Here is a 27,500-nt window from a genome sequence, read left to right as displayed (position 1 = left end):
GGGAGCAATAGAAAACAGGCACCGGGATAACTATAGTAGTCCCGCGCAGGGGAAAACGTGGTGCCATACAAAGTTAAATGCGCGTGCAACTGGAGTGTGTCGCCCTCATCTCTGGATTGCAGACCACACACCAAATAATCCTATGTGCAGTCCAGCCAGTCAGCGTTTTAAAAATATAGGGATAATAACCAACAAAGCAAATAGTTATATTTACAATGAAATAAGGTATATACATATGAGCATATGAACCTGTATAATGAGCATGAGCAGATATATGAACAGACATATAATTGAATAGTGGAAATTGAATTAAATTAATGAAAATGGTAATTGAATGGATGATCTGGTGTGAGGACATTATCAATAAATAGATCTGATGATAATTAATCAAAAACGGAATTGAAAACGACCTGCCAGAGCGACCTTCCAGTTTATTAATAGCGCGTCGGGCACACACGACCAGACGACGGTGCAACAATGATGATGATGATGATGATGATGATGATGATGATGATGATGATGATGATGATGATGATGATGATGATGATGATGATGATGATGATAATAATAATAATAATAATAATAATAATAATATTATTATTATTATTATTATTATTATTATTATTATTATTATTATTACTATTGTTATTATTAATAAAAAAATAATAGTAATATAATAAATAATAATAATAATAATAATAATAATAATAACGATATTAATGATAATAATAATAATGATAATAATAATAATAATAATAATAATAATAATAATAATAATAATAATAATAATAATAATAATAATAATAATAATACGAAAAAGAAGAAGAAGAACGATAATAATACTAATAATCATATCAAATGAAATAATAATGACATTGATAAACATGATGATTATATTAGTAGTAATAATAATACGAATTATAATGATAACAATGATAATACTAATACAGATACCAAGACTAGTACTTCTAATTATAATGATAGTAGTAGTAGTAGTAATAGCAGTAGTAGTAGTAGTAGTAACGATAACAACAACAACAACAAAGATACTTCTGCTACTAATAGAAATAATGATTATTATAAGAACAATGATTATGGAAATAATATATTAATGATAATATCATTACTATTATCATCATTACAGTCAACAATGATGATGATGATAGTAATGATAGTAATGGTAATAATGATAAGAATGACAATGATAATGATAATGATAATAATAATAATAGTTATAATAATAATAATAGTAAATAATAGTAATAATAATAGTAATAGTAGTGGCAACAACAATAATAATAATAATAATAATAATAATAATAATAATGATAATAGTAGTAGCGGTGATAATGCTAATAATAATGATAATAATAATACAAACGACAATAATAATAATGGTGATAATGAAACCTATAATGAGAATGTTTCTGTGATCAAATTTAAAGATATCGGAATGTCATTGTTTCCAGTGCTAAGAAAGGGGAATGTCAGTGTTTCCAGTACTAAGAAAGGGAAATGTCAGTGTTTCCAGTGCTAAGAAAGCGGAATGTCAGTGTTTCCAGTACTCAGAAAGCGGAATGTCAGTGTTTCCAGTACTCAGAAAGCGGAATGTCAGTGTTTCCAGTACTCAGAAAGCGGAATGTCAGTGTTTCCAGTACTCAGCGGAATGTCAGTGTTTCCAGTACTCAGAAAGCGGAATGTCAGTGTTTCCAGTACTCAGAAGCGAAATGTCAGTGTTTCCAGTACTCAGTAAGCAGAATGTCAGTGTTTCCAGTACTCAGAAAGGGGAATGTCAGTGTTTCCAGTACTAAGAAAGCGGAATGTCAGGTTTCCAGTACTCAGAAAGCGAAATGTCAGTGTTTCCAGTACTAAGAAAGCGAATGTCAGTGTTTCCAGTACTCAGAAAGCGAAATGTCAGTATTTCCAGTACTAAGAAAGCGGAATGTCAGTTTTTCCAATACTGAGAGAGCGGAATGTCAGTGTTTCCAGGACTCAGAAAGCGGAATGTCAGTGTTTCCAGTACTCAGAAAGTGGAATTTCAGTGTTTCCAGTACTCAGAAAGCGGAATGTCAGTGTTTCCAGTACTAAGAAAGCGGAATGTCAGTGTTTCCAGTACTCAGAAGCGGAATGTCAGTGTTTCCAGTGCTCAAAAAGCGGAATGTCAGTGTTTCCAGTGCTAAGAAAGGGGAATGTCAGTGTTTCCAGTACTAAGAAAGCAGAATGTCAGTGTTTCCAGTACTCAGAAGGGGGAATCTCAGTGTTTCCAGTACTAACAAAGCGGAATGTCAGTGCTTCCAGTACTAAGAAAGCAGAATGTCAGTGTTTCCAGTACTAAGAAATCGGAATGTCAGTGTTTCCAGTACTAAGAAAGGGGAATGTCCAGTGTTTCCAGTGCTCAGAAACAGGAATGTCAGTGTTTCCAGTACTCAGAAAGCGGAATGTCAGTGTTTCCAGTACTCAGGAAGCGGAATGTCGTGTTTCCAGTACTCAGAAAGGGGAATGCCAGTGTTTCCAGTACTCAGAAAGCGGAATGTCAGTGTTTTCCAGTACTGAGAAAGGGGAATGTCAGTGTTTCCAGTACTCAGAAAGCGGAATGTCAGTGTTTCCAGTACTCAGAAAGCGAATGTCATGTTTCCAGTGTTCAGAAAGCGGAATGTCAGTGTTTCCAGTGTTCAGAAAGCGGAATGTCAGTGTTTCCAGTGTTTAGAAAGCGGAATGTCAGTGTTTCCAGTGTTCAGAAAGCGGAATGTCAGTGTTTCCAGTGTTCAGAAACACTGACATTCTGCTTTCATAACACTGGAAACACTGACATTCCGCTTTCAGAACACTGGAAACACTGACATTCTATTTGTAGAACACTGAAAACACTGACACTCCCTTTTAAAACACTTGTAACACTGACATTCCGCTTCCAGAATACAGGAAACACTGACATTCCGCTTTCAGAACTCTGGAAACACTGACGTTCTATTTGTAGAACACTGAAACACTGACATTCCGCTTTCACAACACTGGAAACACTGACATTTCGCTCTCTTTGCACTGGGAACACTGACATTCCGCTTTCAGAACACTGGAAACACTGACATTCCGCTTTCAGAACACTGGAAACACTGACATTCCGTTTTCAGAACACTGGAAACACTGACATTCCGCTTTCAGAACACTGGAAACACTGACATTCCGCTTTCTTAGTACTGGAAACACTGACATTCCGCTCTCTTAGCACTGGAAACACTGACATTCCGCTTTCTTACTACTGGAAACACTGACATTCCGCTTTCTTACTACTGGAAACACTGACATTTCGCTTTTTTAGCACTGGAAACACTGACATTCCGCTTTTGGAATATTGGAAACACTGACATTCCACTTTCAGAACACTGGAAACACTGACATTCCACTTTCAGAACACTGGAGACACTGATATTCCACTTTGATTTTGCTCAAAACCGTATCATCCCACTGTTTACAGTGTTATGCTAGTCATTCGTTTTACAATTCGTTTTTCACTTCATTTTAGCTGTCCGATAATTTGTCCTTATAGATGCTTTCAATGACGGACAAATCTGGATTCCTTATCTTTCATCAATATTTTGCTCCTTATAACAAAAGGTTTTACTATGCACATAACATCAGCTTTGTTCATTCAAAATGCTTTAAACAAAGGGAATTTATGCATAAACAGGCATCATAGCCACCAGTGAACAAGCATTTTTTAACATGGAAAAAAAGAGCCGGAAGATTTTATGCATTTGCAATATCTTACCTAAGAAGCTGTTTTGAAATAGTAACAAAGCCTTAGGTGTGTGTTTAATTCAGCACTTGCTTAGGCTGGCGTCTGAGAATGCGCGTTAGCATCTAACACCATCTCCTTATTACAAATCAAATTTGAATTCAAACCAGACCTATGTCAGGTTTTTATTCCATAATAGTTGCAATATATTCTAGCTAGAATTATAGCAAGTCTTAACAGGCTTCCTTAACCTTCAGGAGGCAAAACGGCTTGTCCTCGTAGTGCGCATCAGGTAGTCTTCAAAATTTTACATAGATTTTTCTTTGTTCTACATGAACATCGAGTTGCAAGTTAGTGCTGGGAATCCAGTATCATCCTTCTCATCTTATTATCTTTGATATGTAACCTAAATTCAGTCAAATGGAAAAGTTCACCTAAAACGCCCTATCAGCAAGGTTCGGGTAAATATTATCGACAACCATCAAGAGGAAATCAATATTATACAATAACATACTAAGGTGGCGAAAGCGCGGAGACACGGGCATTCAAGATCCAATAGGAAAGTCTAAGCTCTAACGCCCCTGCGTTCGTTCGAGATTGCCGAAGTTCTCTTCGCCCGGGCCTTTCACTTATGGCCCGGCCTGTTCAGCTTTTTATGGCTGTCTCATTTGGTTCTCTGCACTCGGTTGCTTACCGTGGGAGGATTGCCACAGCCTCTGTAGCCGAGTGTAAGCATCTCGCATAATTCTTTACCACACGACGGCTGTTTCTCGGCCTTGTCTCAGGAATTGCATGTGTACACAATTCTCTAAGTATTACAAGTGTGGTTCGGCTCATCAAATGACTTCGTACATATGTTTTATTTCAGATAGAGTGCATGGTGAGGGAGATCTCGTTTCCTCGTAAAAGCTGCAGCAGAAGAGTTGCCATCACATACTCTATCCAAAGTAATTTTCGGCTCTGATGTATTATCATGGGATTAGGGCATACCCCTGCAACATCGGCTAGTCTGTCAGCAATCATTCCCTCTGATCCCATTTGGCTGAACCAGTTTATGATAATTCTTCATACCCTGTCAAAATTCTTGTCAGTGCGCTGAGGTAGCAAAGGTAATAATGTCAGTGGGTGAGCGCAGTTGAAGACAGTCGATGTTCCTTATGAAGGCTGTATGTAGACCACGTAGTCCTCATTATGACGCGTGGCTCAGTGCTCCATGATAGCAACTGCCACTGCCTGTAGCGAGGAGGCGTTTTGTTACCTCATGAATTTGTGGATCCTTGATTCGAACCGGCCCTGCAGTGGGTCAGGATCGACCGATCCTCGTTGCATATTGATTCTGCTACCAAGGAGTGATGGTTGCAATGACCTGTGGTTACTGCTCTTTAGCTATGCATGGAATATTCATTTTTTGGTTGCCAAAACGAGGAACTCTATGAGGATTGTGCCGGCGGAGCTCAACAAAGTCAGAGTGTGGGGGAGTCCATGCCCTTGGCAAGAAGCGGTTCTTTGACTGTGCTGTAATAACACCCTGGCTGTATGAGACGCCAGGAGTTGTTTCAAAACAGCTCGTTATCTTGTTCTAAGGCGTCTAACTATTTATTATCCAGGCTCTGGAGCCGGAGAACTTGATAAAAAATTGTGTCCATTAGATCGATTCGTGAGTCCAGGTGAAATGTAGACCTCTAGTAGGAGGATGAGGACCTCGCCCACTTGGGTCACCAGAATGAAACCTGTAGCTTTTTGGACTGTCCAGTTGGTTTATATTTTTTCTTAATGCCAATCAGAGCAAGGGATGCATAAATCTACAATGGGCCTACAGCATGTAATAGAATGATCTTAGTATGTACATAGAATGATTTGGCCTATGTATTCCATCATTGCTCTATGACGGAAATCTTGATTTTGTTTTCAACAGGTACAAGTCCATTCCCTGAATTTCAACTGTGCTTGAACTCTTGCCTCAAGCATGGCTTTGATGGCTGCAGAGATCTTTAGTCCTGTCCTACAGGTCTGGATATGAGATCCAGACAACGCTGGCTTTGTTTAGTAGTGTGCTCAGTGCAATGATAGCAAGATCGCTGCATATGAAATGATCTGACACCCACTGGAGTTAAATTGGGATACAGACATTAATGTAAAGAGGGCTGACTGAGAAACCCACCCTTGGCATTCCATTCTCTAGTGGCATGTCTGTGATATGAACTGGCTGTTCTATTCCTAAAGTAGTCACCTATCCAAGCCAAGAGCTTACCTCTGATTCCTTTTTGGATCAGGCTCTCCTGAATGGCAAGAGGACTTGCCAATTCAAAAGCCTTCTCCAGGTCAAGGAATACTACCACAGATGTGCCCGTGCTTATTGTGCTCAAGAGCATGGCTATGCTGTGCGCTGTGCTCATGCCCTGGTGAACCCGTGGAGGTGTTCATGTGGGGGTCCCATTTTTCCATAGGAGCCGGTTCAGAACCATCCTCTCGGCCGTCTTGGCCAGACAGCAGAGGAGAGAGATGTGGCAGTACTTCCCTGGCTCCTTTGGTTTAGGGATGGGAAACTATGGTAGCCCCCTTCCAACTCTGGTGTAGAGTGGAAGTTTCCCAGGACTTGTTGATGAGTTGCAGGAATGCAAGCTCACCTACTAGTCCCAGGTGGGAAATGTTGGGGTGCGAGATCCCATCAGAGCCCGGGGCTGTGTTACAAATGGCTTTATAGGCATTTCTTATTTCCCTCAGAGAAAAGATAACGTCTGAGTTATTGGGTTCGCTGCCATTTCTCTGATATGAGCAAGTCTGTCTGGTTGTAGGCGTTTCTTGTCTTGCCCTCAGTTCGGCTGGCAGGCTGTTGCTACTTGTTTTCCAGAGACCTCGTGCGTCAGTCTGTTCGCCTCTGACTGGGGGTCATGGTGCATGCATCTCGGGGCTGAGCGTTTCCATAGCTCTGAGAGGGTGGTATGGTGGTCGAAGGACTCACACCATTCCAGCCACTTTTCCTGCCTGACTCTGCTGGCAGTTTCCTTGGCATCCCTGACAACCACCCTTAAGAGGGCTAGGTTGTCGGGGTTCTTTGTCTTCGGAAATGTTTTTCGGCACATATTTACCCTGTGGTTGACCTCCCTAATCTCGTCATTGAAGTACCAGGCGTCTTTGTGACTCCTAAACCAAGGCCGTTTTGGTATGGTCAGTGAGGCTGCCTCATCAGTGGCATTTACAAGTCTAGCTTGTAGCACTTCCACATTTTCACTTTGTGTGGGTTCATTGCTTTTAAGACAGCGGGCCAAGGCGTTCTGGAATGCCTGCCAATTGGCCTTGTCTGGTTTCCATCTTGAATTCGGTCGTGGCATTTCGGCTGGGCCACTATACATGAGGGTAGTTATAGTGCCGTAATGGTCACTAGTGACGGTTTCATCGACACATGAGCCAATCCTCTCCACCAGAGTTGCAGTGGCCAGCGTGAGGTCTAGGACCCCTCCTCTGACATGCGTTGGCTCTTGGTTTACTGAGGAGAGCGATCTCGGGGAATGTCTCAAGCATGTTGGCTGTGTGATAGCCAGCCACATCCGGTGCCCAGCAGGGAGCCAGGATGGGTGGTGTGCATTGAAGTCTCCCCCTGTGATCGCTCGGTCATGTGCTGCAGAAGCACAGACCTGGCTGATGTCTAAGGTACTACAGTGTGGCTGGCCCTTTGCCGAGCAGTTAGGTTCCTAGAGGCGCAATACGTAGGCTACTGTAGCAGCACGACCCCGCAACCTGGAGTTCAGGATAGTTTCCCAGGTTGGGTCACATCAGGTCCACAGCCATGTCCGCGCTCATTGGACAGTGGGCTCCCCTCGTTCTCTGTACTTAAGCCACAGAGCCCAAAACGAGATGAGTATTCCCCGATCCTCTAGCAGAGCAGACAACAGCAGCAGCACCACAAGGACTGCCCAGTCCTTAGCCGACTGGGAAGCCTTCCGGCTCCCCCGTTGATCTCCGACTTCACCACCAACACCCAACATAACATAACACCACGTTATGGTATTTCGTTCGCTCGCTTTGCTCACTCTCTGGAGGGGGAGTACCTGTAGCAGCACGACCTGGAGTTCAGCATAGTTTCCCAGGTTGGGTCACATCAGGTTCACAGCCATGTCCGCGCTCATTGGACAGCGGGCTCCCCTTGTTCCCTGCACGCTTACACAGCGCTAGTGTATTTAAGCCACAGAGCCCAAAACGAGATGAGCATTCCCCGATCCTCTAGCAGAGCAGACAACAGGAGCAGCACCACAAGGACTGCCCAGTCCTTAGCCGACTGGGGAGCCTGCCGGCTCCCCAGTTGATCCCGGACCTCATCTTCTGCACCCAGCCATACTAGATGACCAACTATCATCTACTATACTACTATGTCAAAACAACCACCTTAGTAAAAGAAATTTAAAGGAGCACACTGACAGGTAGCGGTTTCTTGTTCAGTAAAATATAGTGTTTAACTGGCTATACACAAGCGTATAGATCAGACAAGCATGCCTCGACTTATTTTAAGAAGCAAACAGTAGAGATCTCCTCTCTATACCATGTGGTCTAGATTATAATCATTTTAAGTAAGTTTTCCTCTTTTCGAAGTCTATTATGAATTTATATGGATAGAGTTCAAACATATCTTTCAAAGACTAATTTGAAATCTATGTAACAAAATTAAGGTCCATTTCTTTTGTCAAACTTAACAATATCAAGATGTTTTTCTCCCTTTTCTTTATTACATCTCTACATGCAACACCCAAAATCTCTCGTGCCTTCAGCAACTTGGGCGGACACTGAAGAGTTGTACGAGCTCAAGGAGAAAGGGAGAGAACTGTCCAAATTCAGGCGGCTTTATGCTCTTTTACCGCTTCTGAACCTGTGGTGGTAAGATCGAATTTCGTGACTCTTAATCTGAACTTTTAGGTTAGTCTCAGGCATTTTCTCAATTTATTAACATATAGCTTAGTTTAGTCTTTTAATTACCACACTGACTAACTGCACAGGTGTCAGCAAGCTGTAGTACATTTGCTGCATGGTCATAGCATCATTGGAATTGTAGGCTATAACATTATAATGATCTTTACTCTCTATTACAGAGTCCTTTATTTTACTCATCTACCACGCCGGCGTACAGCTTGGAACGGCATTGCCACAACATAAATATCTTCTAAGACATCAGATGATATGAAATAATAACATAGTTCTCCGTGCTTCATGCTAGGTGGTCTGAAGGCTGTAACACATCTTCGCTATATTCTTCATTTCACAGTTTACACTTTTTCTTCGACATTACAAACTGTACTGACCTGCCAACACAATCTATATCCAAGCTTAATTCTTGCGGTCACAATATCACATTATCTTAATCTTGTTTTGTATAAACCATAGATGAATAAATCAGGCGTAAACCGGTCATAGTGCTTTATGCTACAGCTTTCAGTCTGTTGAAATTAACTAACTCAGTGAAATCCCCTTTGAAGGAAGTTTTAATGATGTGTAAAATTCTAGTAAGAGCTACTACAGGATCTATATCCACTCTGCTTGTCAGATGTTGATTTTGTTAGGCGATCAGCAAGATCATGCGTATATTCCAGCTTACGATGGAATGCACACAAAATGTATATCATGACCTCGTTCTTCTGCACGATAAACTTTTATCCTGATGCCATTTGCAATTTTCCTGCAACGTTGTCTAGAGTGTTCAGAGCTTGGAGAGTACTCTCATCATCATCATCATCATTAACATGACAATAATGATAATGATATTAATAGCAATATTGGTAATGAGTATGATTAATACTGATAATAATACTAATTCTAATGGTAGAAATATCATCCTTATTGATTAAAATCAGGATGATAATGATAGTAATAATAATGATAACAGTAATAATGATAATAATGGAAATATCAATATGATAATAATAATAATAATAATAATAATAATAATAATAAATAATAATAATAATAATAATGAAGATGATTCAATGATAATATAAGCAAAATGATAATATGAAAATAATAATGATAAAGATAATATTAATGATAATAATAACTGTAATGAACATTATGGCAATATTAATATAGTAATGACAGTAATAAGAATAAGAATTGCTATCATTATCATTATTATTACAGTTATTATTATTATAATCATTATTTTAATGATGAAGATGACAATAATAGTGGTAATAATAATGCTGACGAAATTATGATAATAACAATGCTGACAAAAATGATAATAATAGTAATAATAACATATAAAAAACAGTAATAGTAATAATAACTTCAAAAATTATATTATAACATTGATAATAATGATAATGATGATATTGATATTGCCAATTATATTGATAATAATAATGTGAATAATAGTCAAAATAAATTAATGAAAAATAAAATATTATATTATTATTACTATTATTATTATTATTATTATTATTATTATTATTATTATTATTATTATTATTATTATTATTATTACTATCTGTATTATTATTACTATTATTAATATTGGTGATGGTGATAGTGATGGTGATGGTGATGGTGATGGTGATGATGATGATGATGATGATGATGATGATGATGATGATGATGATGATGATGATGATGATGATGATGATGATGATGATATAGATGATGATGATGATGTAGTAGTAGTAATAATAATAATAATATAATGATAAGAACATTGATTATAATATAATAATAATAATAATAATAATAATAATAATAACAACAAACAACAATAATATAATAATAATGATAATTATAATAATAATGATAATAATAATAATAATAATAATAATGATAATAATAATAATAATAATAATAATAATAATAATAATAATAGTAATGATAATAATAATAATGATATTATTATTATCATTATCATGTTATCATTATATTATATTATTATTATTATTATTATTATTATTATCATTATCATCCTCATCACCATTATCATTAGGAGCATTATGTTCTTACTGTCATTATCATTATTATTATCATCATCATTATCAATGTTATACTGATGAGATAATGATTTTACTAATAAGAACAATAACAATATTAATAATGATACTAATAGTAATGATAATAAATAAAAAGAGAACGAGAATAATATGACAGCAATGCATGGTAAATATAATACAAGTACAATAGACACATAAATAAACAAATAAATAGCGTGACCTCAACACCGCACCGGCGAACACAGATCCTGCACACGATATGTAAGTAGACTTGGCAAGACGGACGACATCTTTAAGGAGCGGAGATGAACTGGCTGTTCTATTCCTAGTAGTCAACCTATCCGCCAGAGCTTACTCTGATTTCCTTTTGGATCAGCTTTCCTGAATGCAAATGACTTGCCAATTAAGCCTTCCATGGTCAAGGATACTACCACAGTGTGCCGTGCTTATTGTGCTCAGAGCAGGCTGGCTGTGCGCTGTGCTATGCCCTGGTTACCTGGAGTGTTTCATGTGGGTCCCATTTTCCATAGAGCCTTTCAAACCTCTCGTCGCCTCTTGGCAGACGCTGAGAGAGAGATGTGCAGTTTCCCTGCTCCTTTGGTTAGGGATGGGAACGGTACCCCCTTCCATCTGGAGTAGAGTGGAATGTCCCAGGCTGTTGAGATTCTGCAGGAATGCCAGCTCACCTCTAGTCCCAGGTGGGAAATGATGGGTACGAATCCCATCAGAGCCCGGGCTGTGTTACAACTGGTTGTTATATGCATTTCTTGTTTCCCTCTAGAGAAATATCCTGAGTTATTGGTTCGGCTGCCATTTCTCGATATGACAGTCTGTCTGTTGTAGGCGTTCTGTCTTCCCAGTTCGGCTGCAGGCTGTTGCTACTTGTTTTCACAGACCTCGTGTCAGCTGTTCGCCTCTGACTGGGGTCATGGTGCTATCATCTCGGGCTGACGTTCCATACTCTGAGAAGGTGGTATGGTGGTCGAAGGACTCACACATTCCAGCATTTCCTGCCTGACTCGCTGGCAGTTTCCTTGCATACCCTGACAACACGCCTAAGAGGTAGGTTGTCGGGGGTTTTGTCTTCGAAAATGTTTTCGACATATTTACCCTGTGGTTGACCTCCTATCTCGTCATTGAGTACCAGTGCGTCTTTGGACTCTAAACCAAGGCCGAGTTTTGGTATGGTCAGTGAGGCTCCTCATCAGTGGCATTTAACAAGTCATAGCTTGTAGCACTTCCACATTTCACTTTTGTGGTTCATTGCTTTTAAACAAGCGGGCTAGCGTTCTTGGATGCCTGCATTGCCTTGTCTGTTTCCATCTGAATTCGTGGCATTTCGCTGGGCCACTATACTGAGGGTAGTTTATAGTTCCTAATGGTCACTGTGACGGTTTCTCGACATCATGAGCCATCCTCTCCACCAAGTTGCGTGGCCTCGGAGGTCTAGACCCTCCTCTGACATGCGTTGGCTCTTGTTACGAGCAAGCGATCTCGGGAATGTCTCAAGCATGTGGCTTGTGATAGCAGCCACATCCGTCCCAGCAGGGACCAGATGGGTGGTTTCATTGAAGTTCCTGTGATCGCTCGGTCATTGCTGCAGAAGCACAACCTGGCTGATGTCTAAGTACTACAGTTGCTGCCTTTGCCGAGCATAGTTCCTAGAGCGCAATACGTAGGCTATGTACAGCACGACCCCCAACTGGAGTTCAGGATATTTCCAGGTTGGGTCACATCAGTCCCAGCCATGTCCGCGCTCATTGGACAGGGGCTCCCCCGTTCCTCTATACTTAAAGCCAGAGCCCAAACGAGATGAGTATTCCCGATCTTAGCAATGCATACAACACAGCAGCACCAAAGGACTGTCGCGCAGTCCTTAGCCACTGGGAATGCCTTCGTCCCCCGTTGATCTCGCGAGTGTCACCACCAACCCCAACATAAATAACACGTTATGGTATTTCGTTCGCTCGCTTGTCAGTCTCTGGAGGGGAGTGACCTGTAGCAGCAGCCTGGAGTTCAGCATAGTTTCCGGTTGGGTCAATCAGGTTTCACAGCCATGTCCGCGCTCATTGGACAGCGGGCTCCCCTTGTTCCTGCGCCTTACACGCGCTAGTATTTAAGCACAGAGCCCAAACGTAATTAGCATTCCCGTCCTTAGCGAGAGACACAGGAGCGACCACAGGATGCCTTCCTTAGCCGATGGGGAGCTGCCGGCTCCCCAGTTGTATCCCGGACTCATTTCTGCACCAGCTACTAGATGACCAACTATTTACTATACTACTATAACTACTATTCAAAACACACCTTATAAAGAATTTAAAGGAGCACACTGACAGTATCGGTTTCTTGTCATAAAAATTATGTTTAACTGCTATCACAAGGTTTATAGATCAGACAAGCATGCTCGACTTATTTTAGAGCAAACAGTAGAGATCTCTCTCTATACCATTGGTCTAGATTATAATCATTTAAGTAAGTTTTCCATCTTTACGAAGTTCTATTATGAATTTATATGGATAAGTTCAACATATCTTCAAGACTAATTTGAAATCTATGTTAACAAAATTAAGGCATTTCTTTTAGTCACAACTTAACAATATCAGATTGTTTCTCTCCTTTTCTTTATTTACATCTCTACTGCAACACCCAATCGCTCGTGCCTTCACAACTTGGGCGGACCTGAGAGTGGTACGAGCTCAAGAGAAAGGGAGAGAACTGTCCAAATCAGGCGGCTTTATGCTCTTTTACCGCTTCGCACCTGTGGTGTAATCGAATTTCGTGACTTTTAATCTGAACTTTTAGGTTATCTCAGGACATTTCTCAATTATTAACTATGCTGTTTAGTCTTTTATTACCACACTGGACTACTGCACAGGTCAGCAAGTTAGTACATTTGTGCATGGTCATAGCTCTATGGTTGTAGCTATAACATTATAATGATCTTTACTCTATTACAAGTCCTTTATTTACTCATTACCACGCGGGTACAGCTTGAGCGCATTGCCACACAAAATATATCTTTAAGCATCAGATGATGAATAATAACATAGTTCTCCTGCTCAGCTAGGTGTTCTGAAAGGCGTAACACATTTCGCTCATATTTTCATTTCACAGTTTCACTTAGTTTCTCGACATACAAACTGTACTGACCTGCAACACATCTATATCCAAGCTTATTCTGCGGTCACAATATGCACTTATCTTAATCTGTTGTATAAACCTAGAAATAATCGCGTAACCGGTCATCTGCTTTTGCTACAGCTTCAGTCTGTTGAATCACTACTCAGTGAAATCCCTTTGAAGGAGTTTTAATGATGTGTATATCTCAGTAAGAGCTACTACAGGATCTATATCACTCTGCTTGCCAGATGTGGATTTTGTTAGGCACCAGATATGCGTAATATTCCAGTCTAACGATGGAATGCCACAAATGGTTATCATGACTCGTTCTCTGCCGATAACTTTTATCCTGATGCCATTGCAATATTCGCAGGTCTAGATGTTCAGAGCTTGAGAGTACTCTCATCATCATCATCATCATACATGAAATAATGATATGATATTATAGTCAATATGAAAATGGAGTATGATTAAATACTGATAATATACTAATTCTAATGGTAGAATATCATCCTATTGATTAAATCAGTATGTTGCAAGAAGTTAATATGATACAGTAATAATGAGATAGGACAGTATCAATATGATAATAATGTAATAATAATTTAATATATAATAATAATCCATAATACAGGAAATGATGATTTCATGTAATATCAGCCAAAGTATACTGAAATAATAATGATAAAAAAATATTCATGATAATAATAACGGATGAACATTATGCAATAGTAATATTAGTATGACAGTAATAAGAATAAATTGCTATCATTTCATTATCTTACAGTTATTATTATTATATCATTATTTTAAGTGAGATGCAATATAGTGGTAATATATGTGCAGAAATTATGATAATAACCCTAGCTGACAAAAAGATAATATAGTATAATAACAATAAAAAACTAATTAGTAATAATACTTCAATATTATTATTAACATTGATAGATATGTTGATTAGGGATATGCAATTATATGATAATAATAATGTGAATAATAGTCAAATAAATATGCAAAAACAAATATGATGATTACTATTATTATTATTATATGATTATTATTATTATTATTATTATTTATTTGTATACTATTATTATTCTTTGATTCTATTCTATTATTAATATTGGTGATGGTGATAGTGAATGGGATGTGATGGTATGGTGATGATGATGATAATGATGATGATTGATGACGATGACATGATGATGATGATGATGATGATGATGATGATGATGATGATGATGAGATGATGATGATGATGGTAACAGCTAGAGTAGTAGTAGTATGTACTAATATAATGCTAATAATATAAAATAAAATAATAATCATATAAATATAACTTATACCAAACACAATATCATAAAAATGATATTATAATAATGATACATAATATAATATAATAACTAATTAATATCATAATAATACCATATATTTGATAAATTATAATAAACAATAATAATATTAATAATAATAAAATAATAAATAAAATAAATAATAATTAATAACATAATATAAAATAATAATAATAATAAAATAAAAATAAAATTAATAAATATATATAATAATATATTATTATATCATATCAGTTTTTATCTATTATATTATTATATTATTATTATTATTTTATTATCATTATCATCCTCATCACCTTATCTTAGGAGCATTATTGTTTTACTGTCATTATCATTATTATTTCATCACATTATCAATTTTTACTGAGGATAGGGGTTTTACTATAAAACAATAAAAATATTAAAAAGATACTAATAGTAATGTAATAAGAAAAAAAAAGAACGGAAAAAAATGAAGCAAAGCGGGAAAAATAAAACAAGTCAATACACATAAATAAACAAATAAAACGTGACCTCAAAACCCGCCCGGGGAACACAGATCCTGCAACCCATATTAAATAGACTTGGGAAAACGGAGAATCTTGACGGAGTAAACTCCGTTAACGCAGTGGAAGAATGCGCGTGTTTTGTTGTACCTCGTTTAATTCCTAGTTTTTATATTTGGGGTGATTTTTGACTGGCGTGACGACGGGTGGCCCGGGGCAGGGGCGGTGGTTTATGGTTTTTTTAAACTTTTTGTTCTTGTGATCGCCCTTTCTACTAAGTTTATCATTTATGCTTAGGGTTCTTTTTACCTTTTTTGTTTGGGTGTCTTCTACTTCTATTGATCCTCATCCCTTTTCCCTGTCTCCGTCTGCCCCCTACCTACCTCTGCCTGTCTATCTATTTTTTCTATCTGTCAGTCCATATGTCTGTCTTTTATCCATCTATCTCACTACCATCTCTTCCTTCTCAGATCGTTTTCTAACACGCACTTATGGTATCTCAATCTTTTATGAAGGCTCTGGCCCTTTCCCTTTATTCTTTTTTCGTGTAACCATGATTAGGGGTAAGGTTATCATACTCATTTAAAAGGGAAATTGGGAAAAAGGGTAGACAGGGAGACATAGTAAGGGAAAAAACAGCTTGACTGAAGATGTAAAAAATAGATTTTTGATAGACGATAGCTAGTAGGTCAGATAGATTAATATTCGTGCTAAAAGAAAAACTCGTTTTTCCGGTTACGCTACTTCCTTTGAGACAGAAAAAAAAACACTGAATAAAAATCTCTTTCTTTTGGAAAAATTCCCGGGGTATGCCTTTCCAACCCTGCCCCCTGTCAAAATGCGTCGGCTGTCTGCCCAAAGTCTTTTTAATATCAATCTATCTATTTATCTCCTGTACTTTTTTCTTTTTTTTCTATCTGTTTTCTCTCTCTTTCTTTTTTTTTTCTTTCTTTTTCTCTCTCTCTCTCCTCTCTCCTCTCTCTCTCTCTCTCTTCTCCTCTCTCTCCTCTCTCTCTCCACACACCACACACCCACCCCACCCACACATCATACATCATATAATATTTTATTATATATATATTAATATAATATATATATTATATATTTTAAATATAAAATTTATATATATATATATAATATATATATATATATATATTATAATTATTATATTTTAATGTATAAATATGTATAAACACACACCCCACACATAAAATAATATATATATATATATTATATATATATTTATAAATATAATATATTTTTGGTGTTGTGATGTGTGGGTGTGTGTGTTTGGGGTTTGGTGGTGTTTGTGGTTGTGTGGGGGGTGTGTGTGGGTGGGTGTGGTTTGTAGTTGTATATATAATTTAATTATAAAAAATATATATTAATTATATTATATATATATTATATATATATATTTTGGTGTGTGTTTGTGTGTGTGTGTGTGGTGTGGTGTGTGTGTGTGGTGTGTGGGGTATTGGTTGTTGTATGTATGTATTATATATATAATATAAATTTTATAATATATATAAAATTAATATATATAATATATATATATATATTATATACGCGAAACTTTCCCCTTAGTTTCGCTTAAGTTTTTAGGATAAATTTCTTATTTTACTTTTCACTTGACCAATTATACTTCTTATATTCGATAAATTAAAATTTTTTTAAAAATTTTAGGGAATTTTTTCCGGGAAAGACATAATTCCCTTTAAAATAATTTTTAATAAATAAAAAGTTATAGGAAAAATAAAAAACAAATAGGGATTTAAAGTGCCATGCTACCTTTACAATATTGTTCCTTTTATAGTGGAATTTTGCACTACTGTTTTGACTGGTGTCTTTTTTTTGGGGAGTGTTGTGTGGGGGGGAGTGCGAATTTTAAACGGAAAACAAAGGGGGGGCCCGGTTTTGGGCCCCCGTCGGGTAAGGGCGGGGGTCTTTGTTGCTGTTTTTTGTGTTTTTGCTGGAGGATCGAGGGAAACCGCTCTGGTTCGTTTGTTGAGATTTTCGAAGATTGGCTTTGCCCCGGTTTATACAATGGTCAATATTTTTGGGGTCTATTTTTCCTGCATCTATGCTTTCCGGGTGGCGGGATTCCAGCGGCCTCCTGCCCCCATGATGTAAACTGCGGGATAAACTCTTTCCACCCGGCGGCTGTTGGGGCGGACCCTGTCCAGAAATTATCATCCATCAAGGGCTAACCCCACGGGGGCATCCACCCTTTGTTCAAACCCCAGGGGCCCTCATGGGATCTCAGGGAGGCCCTCGGCCCACCTCAATTCCTCGTGACGGGGCTCCTGGGTTGCCCCAGGCCCCCTTCACCCAAGTTGTCTCGTAAAAAGCAACCCGATGGGGAGGGTCCCACGGGAAAAAAAGCTAGGTGCCCATATAGTTGAGTTGCCCAACCCGTTTACAAGTAAAAGGTCTCTGCCGTCCAAATTGTAACCGCCGGGTTGGGGCCCGGGCCTGCCAACTGACCTCAGAAAAGGGGAAAGGCTTTTTTACAAAAGGCTCAAGACGAGACTCCAAGGGACTAGTGCATCGAGGTTTTACTTCCTAGAGCAAAAAATGGCAGTATAAGGTTGAAGACACTAGCTTGGGCCTCGTAAGGGACTGAAAACCCAAATCCTTGTTTAACGAGTTCATGGCTTCGTTGCCAGACCATCCTTTTATTGAATTTTTGGGTCTGCTCCAAGTAGGGCTACGCTACCAAGGTATGTAAAACTCCTTTTAACTTCAACGCCTCGTCGGAGCATGGTCGACTGAAGGGTTTTCCCCCAAAAAGGCCCCCCCAAATCGTGAATCTTGGTCTTGGTCCAGGAGACCTCTAGGCCTAAGGCCTTCACCTCATTACTAAAAGCATCAAGAGCCACCACAAGTGATTCCATGGACTCAGACAGGATAGCAACATCATCAGCAAAGTCAAGATCTGAGATCTTGGTATTGCCCAGTGTTGCTCATCACTGACTTTAGGTAGTAGCTCTGCCCATTGTCCAGTCTATGCAGGTGTTGGTGCAAGGACACAGCCTTGCCTCACCCCTAAATTAATAGGGAAGAAGATTGATAGACCTGCACCACACTTTACAGCACTTTCAGTACCATATAAAGGCTTGCTATTAGGCCATAATCTGCATCAGAATTCCCCTGAGTCTCAGGACCTCCCATAGCAATTCACAATGCACCAAGTCAAATGCCTTCTTGTCGATGTAGACTGCGAGCAACCCACAACCAAACTCACGACGGCATTCCACAAAGCGCTATTGTGGACTTGCCAGGAGTGAATCCAGACTGGTCAGGTCTCTGATACCTCAGTAGGTGGTTGTGGATCCATTTCAGAAAATGTGGGCGAAAACTTTGCCTGGTAGGCTGAGCAATGTAATGCCACGGTAATTGCTACAGTTCCAACAATACTCTTTCCCCTTCCAGAGAGGGATGACCACGCCCTCAACAGGTCAGGGGGAATGGTACCAGACTGCTAGATGGCCTTCAAAACTGTATGCAAGCCCCGAGCCATAGGTTCAACCCCAGCTAAGGATAAGTCCGATATGAAAAGCTTAGTCTCGCCCGGGCTATGCCATGAGGGGAGCCCAGCCTGTGTCGACTAATGCCGACTCGCTCACATGTGTCAGCCGGTGCTAACTTGGCTGAACCTAGTCCTTACCCGACGTGGTGCCCACCCACAGCAGTGACCTCCAGGCAACAGTTTCAACTTCTCGCGAACCGCCGACCCTCGGATCAGAGGCCGACACGTTATCACTGTACTAGCCCGGAGGCTTCACCCCCAGCCTTTAGAAGTTCAGCAGGGATATCACAAATGCCAGAAGCTTTCCCATCTCCAGTTTGGAAATCGGCATCCTAACCTCCGTTAGGGTAGGAGGTTCCTCGCTGATAGGTGGGTCCGGCACAGGTATTGTGATATTGCTTGCATCCAAGCTAACTGTTAGAGGGTCTACCTGGTGCGACTGCTCAAAATACTCAGCCCAACGTTCACAAACCCAACATGATCTGAGATGATCTTTCCATCCAGTGATCGGACTGCATCTGTGAGGACGGCTTAGAGGTCAGCTTTCTCAGGGCTTGGTAGGCAGGGCAAAGGTCATTCACCAAGAAATGGCCTTCAACATCCTCAGTAAGATTCCTGATGAAATGTTCCTTGTCCCTTTTAGCAGTGTCCGAACCCTATGCACCAAAGAGCAAGGCAAGACCTGTTTCCCGTTGAGCCGAACCATGTAACACGTTTCAATGTCTCCAGTGATATGGAATTCTGCCTTGCCCTCAGGCGTATGCCAATGGACTCCTGGGCTGCTTTGAGTGTTTTGCACTTGAAGAACTCTCACAGAGAAACAGGGTCCATCAGGTTGTCAAGTTCTGTGAATTGGTCAGAGACTGCCATGGTGAACCCTTCCTCCAAGTGAAACACCTTAGAGTGGCCACTGGAGTGACGGGGAGTTTTGAAGTGGAATCGTAAGGTAGCCAGAACCAGCCTATGGTCAGTACCACAGAACTCGGCACTCCGATAAACTCTACAGTTCTGGAGGATCCTTCATCGCATGGCAACAAGAATATGGTCGATCTCCTTGCCCACTCTACCCGTATTGCTATACTATGTCCAGCGATGCGGATTGGAGCACTGGTACCAGGAGCCAGAGATCCTCATTCTCTGGAACCTAGCAAAGTCCCGGAGAAGGAGGCTGTTCTCACTGCTGGAATCAGTTCCCGAGCCATTGGGCCCGACAGACATCTCATAGTCAGCTCAGTCACAACCAGATAGCACACTGAAGTTGCCCAGAACAATGCGAATATTGTCTGCCACAGATGAGGGTTTGGCATAGAATGCCTCTTTCACATTGAGTTTGCAATCATCAATAGGAGTACATACTGCAATAAGAAACATGAAGCCAATGGCATGCTTCAGTCTCAATGCCATAATACCCTCATAAACCAGTGTCACCTCAACTACCAAGGGCTGATGTCGACTGGAGATGGTGACCATCACTGCAGCTCAACCAGTAGTAGGTGTACCCACCCATACTGATCGTGCTGCTGCCAGGTCTTCTCACCTCTGAGAGGGCAGCCACCTCAAATCCCAGTCGCTCCAATTCCCTCAATAGCAGAGGTAACCTCTCATCCTGCTGCAAGGACCAGATGTTCCAAGCACCTACCCAGAAAGCTCACCCGAGGTTAAGCCTCGGGACGTCACACCAGGTGCACCACCTCTGCCGCTCCCACTGATGATGCCTCAAATAAAGGGGGTCGGCGGGCTGTGGGGTTCCCAAGGGCTTTGCCCCACAAGCTTCATGGTGGGTTGGTGCTTGCTGGGGCGCAGGCAGGACAAGTAACTCTTGTTCCCATCCAGCACCCCGACATTTGTCCTCCCAACAGGACCCACAGCCTGCCTTGCTTGCTGGGTGGGAGAGACAGCACCCCTCCCCCCTGCATATCCATTTAATTGAGAAGATGCTGGAGAGTTATCTAGGAAGAGGAGGGATTGTAATGCCCATGTCCCCTGAGCCACCCAACTACCACAGGATGGCTAGGGGGGCAGGGGTTGGTACGGAGCCAGGGCGTGTCCACACGCTGGGGGGCCATTACTCCATACCTCTTGGGCCTCCTGCTGCTCCAAGATTCCCTACAGTTTAGCCTCGAACCGCAAAGTGCCCAGTTACCCATGGGTGGCCACGAGGAGGTACTGCAGAAGTCTTGATGATGGAGAGGCTGTGAACTGGTAGGGGCGACTTATGCAGAGCTGCTTCCTTTTTGCACTAGGCTAGCCAGTGGTGGCAGCTGTAAGCAAGAAGGCATGCAAGCACTTAACACTATCTAGGCTACCACACCATCACTTCACATCACCTTGCGCATGAAGCACCCACCCCACTAGAACAATTTGTCTCAGAGTTATGGCTTTAGATTTGGCTTCAGAGATCTTTAGTCCTGTCCTATAGCACTCCTCAGATACAAGGTTCAGACAGCACTAGGCTTTTCTCAGAGAGAAGATAACATCTGAGTTATTGGGTTCGACTGCCCTTTCCCCGATATGAGCAAGTCTGCCTGGTTGTAAGCTTTCTTGGTTTGCCCTCAGTTCGGCTGGCAGACAGTTGCTGCTTATTCTTACAGAGAACTCATGCACCAGTCTGTTTGCTTCTGACTGAGGGGTGTGGTGTGTACACCTTGGGGTCGAGTGGCTAGTAGCTCGCCTGACACATTACCACAGCTCTTTAAGGTTAAAGGACTCACACCATTCCAGCCACTTTTCCTGCCTGACTCTTATGGCAGTTTCCTTGGCACCCCTGATTGCTTCCCTTGGGATGGCTTGGTTGTCAGGGCTTATTTGCCTTTGAAAATGTTTTCTACACTTTCAATCTGTGGTTGACTTCCTTAATCTTGTAATTTAAAGTACCAGGCATCTTTATAACTCCTGGACCATGGCCAAGTTTTAGGTATAGTCTGTGAGGCTGCTTGATTTATGGCACTGATAAGTCTGGCTTCAAGTGCTTACATGTTATCACTCTGTGGGGGTTCATTGCTTCTAAGACAGTGGGCCAAGGCATCCTGAAAGGCTTGCCAGTTGGTCTTGTCTGTTTTCCATCTTGGATTTGGTTGTGGCATTTGAGCTAGGCCAGCATCCATGAGGGTAGTAACAGTGCCATAATGATCACTTCTTACAGTCTCATTGACACACCATCTAATTCTCTCCACCAGAGCCACAGTGGCCAAGGCGAAGTCTAGGACCCTTCTTCTGACATGTGTTGTCTCTTGAATATTGAGAAGAGCGATCTTGGGGAAAGTCTGAAGCATGTTGGCTATGTGAAGGCCTGCCCCATCTGGTGCCCTGCAGGATTGGGTGGTGTGCTGTAGTAGCATGGACTTGGCTGATGTCTAAGCTCCTACAGCCTGGCTTGCTGTACACATTATACAGCTTGAGGGGGCCCCAGCCAGGTGAATCTCAACAGCAAGAGTTTTCAACATCCTCTCCACAGTGGGTGCATCGGCTATTGTGGACAAGCAATTGTTGCTCTGACCAGGGTGATCAAACCTCTTTTGCCAGTTGTGCTTGCCAGGAAGAAGACATGATACCCTGAGAAGTAAACAGTCCCCTCTATTAATGTCTCCTACAGTATGACAATGTCAATGTTCCTTGATTGCACAATTGCGTGGAGGATGGCAATCTTTGTATTAAAGCCATAGATGTTCCACTGTAGTATGCTTAGATTGTGTCATGATGTTACTTGGTTGCATCAGAGATGTCTTTGTATTTGGATTCAGAGTCTGTATATCGGAGTCTGACAACTCCATTGTGAAGTCCTCACTAGTTGAGGGATCACCATATGGTTTTGGGCTGTTTGTCAGGCTATCCTTGGTTCCACTGGGAGGTAGAGAGCCTCTGGTAGCTCTGACTTTTGTGAGTTTGGCTTTTCTCACTTCAGGCTTGGTTTGTGTGCCTTTTCTCTTTGCTGACTTTGCTTGGGTATGGTCAGCTTATTCTGGCACTGGCTGCACAGATTCAGTTTGTTTTGTTTCTGCCTGTGAGGGCATGGCCAGGGTTAGAGTGGGTAGGGGAGTCTCATCCTGGGGTGAGGGTGGGGCTGCTTTGGCTCTGTTCAGCTTCCTCCCTTTCAAGACTGCAACAGTCTGGGTCATTGCCGTCATGGCAACCATGACTGCCTTCTCCACCTCATTTGACCTCCCCCAAAGCTGTTATTACTGCAGTGACTACAGCAGTCAACAGAAGTCATATCTTTCCTCGTCAAACAGATTATCGTCATTCCTGTGGTTGTTTTTCTGCTCTTTTGAAATGGTCGGAAGTTCCTTTTTATTGGAGATATCTGGTGTCGGCTGTGGAGGAGCTTCCTTCCTCTTAGGAGGTCGGGAAGCCTTTTCTCTTTTGTTCTGTCCCCAGACATGGGTATCTGGGGAAGCAAGAACAAAGTCTGGTTGCTTTTTAGCAACCTCTTGCCGCCTAAGGGCTGCCTCTTTCCTGGCAGAGCAAGCCAAGCTCCAGGCGTGATGCCTCTTGGCACAGTTGGGACATTTGGTTCTTGTGTCCATTTGCCCTTCCTTGTGTCTCAAGGCTCACCTCGGTGTTATTTGCCTTGTTACAGACACCACATTTAGGCTTCTTACAGGAAATTCAGTGTAGCTTGGTCTTTGGGCATGATAATCATGCCCTGGTCTCTGGCAACCTGGATTGACATCCAGATTTTTCTCTGCATCTCCAATGCTCTTACCAATTGGTAGGCATTATCAAAGCCTTCAGGTTTAGAGGGAACTTTGAACTCTCAAACTTTGACTCTCTCTCAGAGTCTGTCCCCAGCCTGGGCCGCCCTTTCGGCTTAAATTCTGGGCTACAGTGCTGGCCAGGCCAGCACCCAAATCAATCTTATAGACAGACATGTTTTTGGCTGATGTCGTGTACATTTTAGCAGCAGGTCTGACAGAGTCAATCTGCGCTTTGGATTTTCTTTTGCCACTAGAAGCCATGTATGGCTTCAGGGTGACTGCCGTGGCCTGGGCCTTGCACAGTTCGTCATCATTTTATATCTCTATGTTGTGGGGGGTTTGGAGAATTACTTGCCATGAAATAAGCAGTTATATCATCCTCTCACATCCCCACCCACAGAGTCCAACAAGCGGAAACTGTATGTTATAACTAATGTCTAACAGCCACAGAGGTGGTGAGAGGATATACACAGCCAATGGCCATTGTACTTTCACTCACGGGACCAGTGTGAGTTCCAACGGCGACATTGACTGCTTGGCCCTAGCCTCCCAAAGGAGACCAGCCGATTGGCCTGACCGGGCCATAATTAGGCAACCCATCTTACTGGAATAAGGGATCAAAGAGGCGTGTTTAGCTGCAGGATGTACTCATGCACGGCATTGCTCAACCTCCAGGACTCCCATCTCCGCAGCGCACAGGGATGCCATGCACGGCAAACACTTGGGTAGGTGTGAACCCCTGGGGAGAGACCAGAGGGGATGCCTTACAAGATAGGCATCATTGTTTGGAACCCTTCTTTCCTCCCTCTCTAGTGAAAACTCACAGAGGGAGCACAGGACACAAGCGGCACTCAGTTCCGGATTCTGCCGCTTAAGTACACAAGCGCAGTGAAAGCACGCAGGGAACAAGGGGAGCCCACTGTCTAATGAGCGCGGACAGGTTACACAATGCAAAATCTGATATTTTAAATTCATGTTTGTTATACAATGCAGTATGCAAGATTGCAATTACCTTAATTCACAAAAGCGGAAGGATAAATATATACAGTTGAATTGCCAAAACTAGAATTAAATTTTCATAATGGTATTCAGACAATAAACACACACACACACACACTATATGTATGCATATATAGAAAGATAGATAGATATGTATATATATGTATATATATATATGCATATATATATGTGTGTGTGTGTGTGTGTGTGTGTGTACATATGTATGCATATAGACATATATACATATGTATATTCATGTGTGTGTGTGTGTGTATATGTGTTTGTATGTATATATATATATATATATATATATATATATATATATATATATATATATATATATTCTCACTCGGAGATGACCATCTCCAGGGAGTAGCCTAAGCCATCTCCGGCAGACTTCAGCCCAATGAGACTGAAGCTTACATTTGGCTTCATGTTTCTTATTGCTGTGTACACTCCTACTGATGTTTATAAACTTGATGTTAAACAGGTGTTTTAGGCCAAACTTGCATCAGTGAGAGCCAGTTGTCCTTGGTGAGATATTAGCATTGTTCTGGGTGACTTCAATGCAATATCTGACTGCACCTGAGCTATGTGATGTTTTTCGGTCCTTATGGCTTGAGAGCTGATGCTGGCAGCAAGAATATCTTCCCTTTCCGGGATTTTGCAAGGTCCCAGAAATTGAAGATTTCTGGCTCTTAGTACTAGAGTTGACCCACAACATTGGACTTGGTACAGCAATGAGGGTAATGTGACCAAGGAGATCAACCACATTCTCATTAGCACTTGCTGGAGGATCCTCCAGAACTGCAAGGTATATCGGAGTGCCAAGTTCTGTGAAACTGATAAGTTGTGGCTACTCTCCATGTCCACTTCAAAACCCGTTGTTCCAATGATCAGACTGACGGCGAGGGAGTGTGCCTTAGGGTTTACTGAGGCCATCTCTGGTTGTTTTGCAACACTTGGGGACCTGACAGACCCTCTTCTGCTGTGAGACACCTTCAAGCATGAAGCACTCGATTCAGCTCAAGAGTCCATTGGTGAACGCCCAAGAATAAGATAGAATTTCATCTTGCAGGAGACACTAGAAGCCACAGATGTTTTTGCATGGCTCAACTGACAGGGGATCATGACTTGCATCATTGACTGGTGCGCAGGACTAGGTCAGTGCTAAGAAGGGACAAGGAACAGTTTATCAGGAATCTTGCAGAGGAGGATGGAAGCCATTTCTCAGTAAAAGCCCAGAAAAAGTTGAACTCAAAGCACTCCTTGCAGACAATTGCAGTCCACTCAGCAAGTGGCCAGATCATCTCAGATCCTGTTAGGGTATAGAAGTATTGGGCTGAGTAATTTGACCGTTAATCCACCAACAATTAACTTGGATGCAGGTAGTGTCCAGATTCCCTTGCAAGACCCATCCATCAGCAAGGATCCATCCATGATAAAGCAGTGGGTATCTGTGGCATCACAGCTGAATTGTTAAGAGCTGGTGGAGATCTTATGGCGAGGACCTTGTATGCTGTCCTGTCTGCCATCTGGCAGACTGATACCATTCCTCCTGACCTGCTGAGGGGTGTGATCAACCCTCTCTGGAAGGGGAAAGGGAATCGGTGGGACTGCAGCAATCACCGAGGCATTACACTGCTCAGTATACCGGGCAAGGTTCTCACTCACATCTGCTTAGGCACCAGAGGCCAGAGCAGCCTGGATTCACTCTTGTAAGTTAACAATAGACTGCACTTCGACGTGAGTTCAGGTGTGGGCTGTTTGCAGCATACATCGACCTGAAGTAGGTGTTCGATATGGTACATCACAAATCACTCTGGGAGATCCTGAAACTAAGAGGAATTCCAACAAGGATTATTGAATTAATAGCAAGCCTGTATACTGGTACTGAAAGTTCTGTAAAGTGTGGTGGGGCCTGTCGAGACCCTTCCCTGTTAATTCAGAAGTGATGCAAGGCTGTGCTCTTGCACCAACACTCTTCAACACTTGTATGGACCGGATACTGGGTAGAGCTACTGCCCAAAGTTACTATGGAACAACACTAGTCATTATCAAGGTTATTAACCTTGACTTTGCTGTTGATGTTGCTATTCTATCTGAGTCTCTAAAAAACCCTTGTGGTGGCTCTTAATTGTATCATTAGTTTGTTCAAACTAATAATATTCTGTTCTTTTCTGTTATTTTATCAGGCATGTCCAAGTTCTGTTGTTGTTTTGTGTGTGTGTGTGCTGAGCATGATGGGAAATTTTGGTAGGCATCGGAATCTTAAATTGTAAACATAGATTCAGATGGTATATTTTGAAACTGTATTATATATTTGCCAGTCTATCTTTCTTATATTTTTGATGTTGGAATTGTTTATAAGCATCTAGAGTAGCAGATTGCAGATTATTAAAAGATCATCTATTTTAAGTGGAAAACAAGATAATACTTCACGCTCACCAGATGAGGCAATGTTGTAAGTTTAATTTTCCTTCGTAATTTGAGTTAATATTTTGACACATTCTATTTCCTGGAAAATCATATGATTCATATTATTTACTATGCAATTTGATATTTTCTGAGAATGTATAACTGATATCAAGATTTAGCAATGAAGTGAAGCCAATGGGACTGG

This window comes from Penaeus monodon, chromosome 8 (genome assembly GCF_015228065.2).
Source record: "Penaeus monodon isolate SGIC_2016 chromosome 8, NSTDA_Pmon_1, whole genome shotgun sequence".
NCBI lineage: Eukaryota > Metazoa > Arthropoda > Malacostraca > Decapoda > Penaeidae > Penaeus > Penaeus monodon.
Note: the sequence above shows the minus strand (reverse complement) of the source record.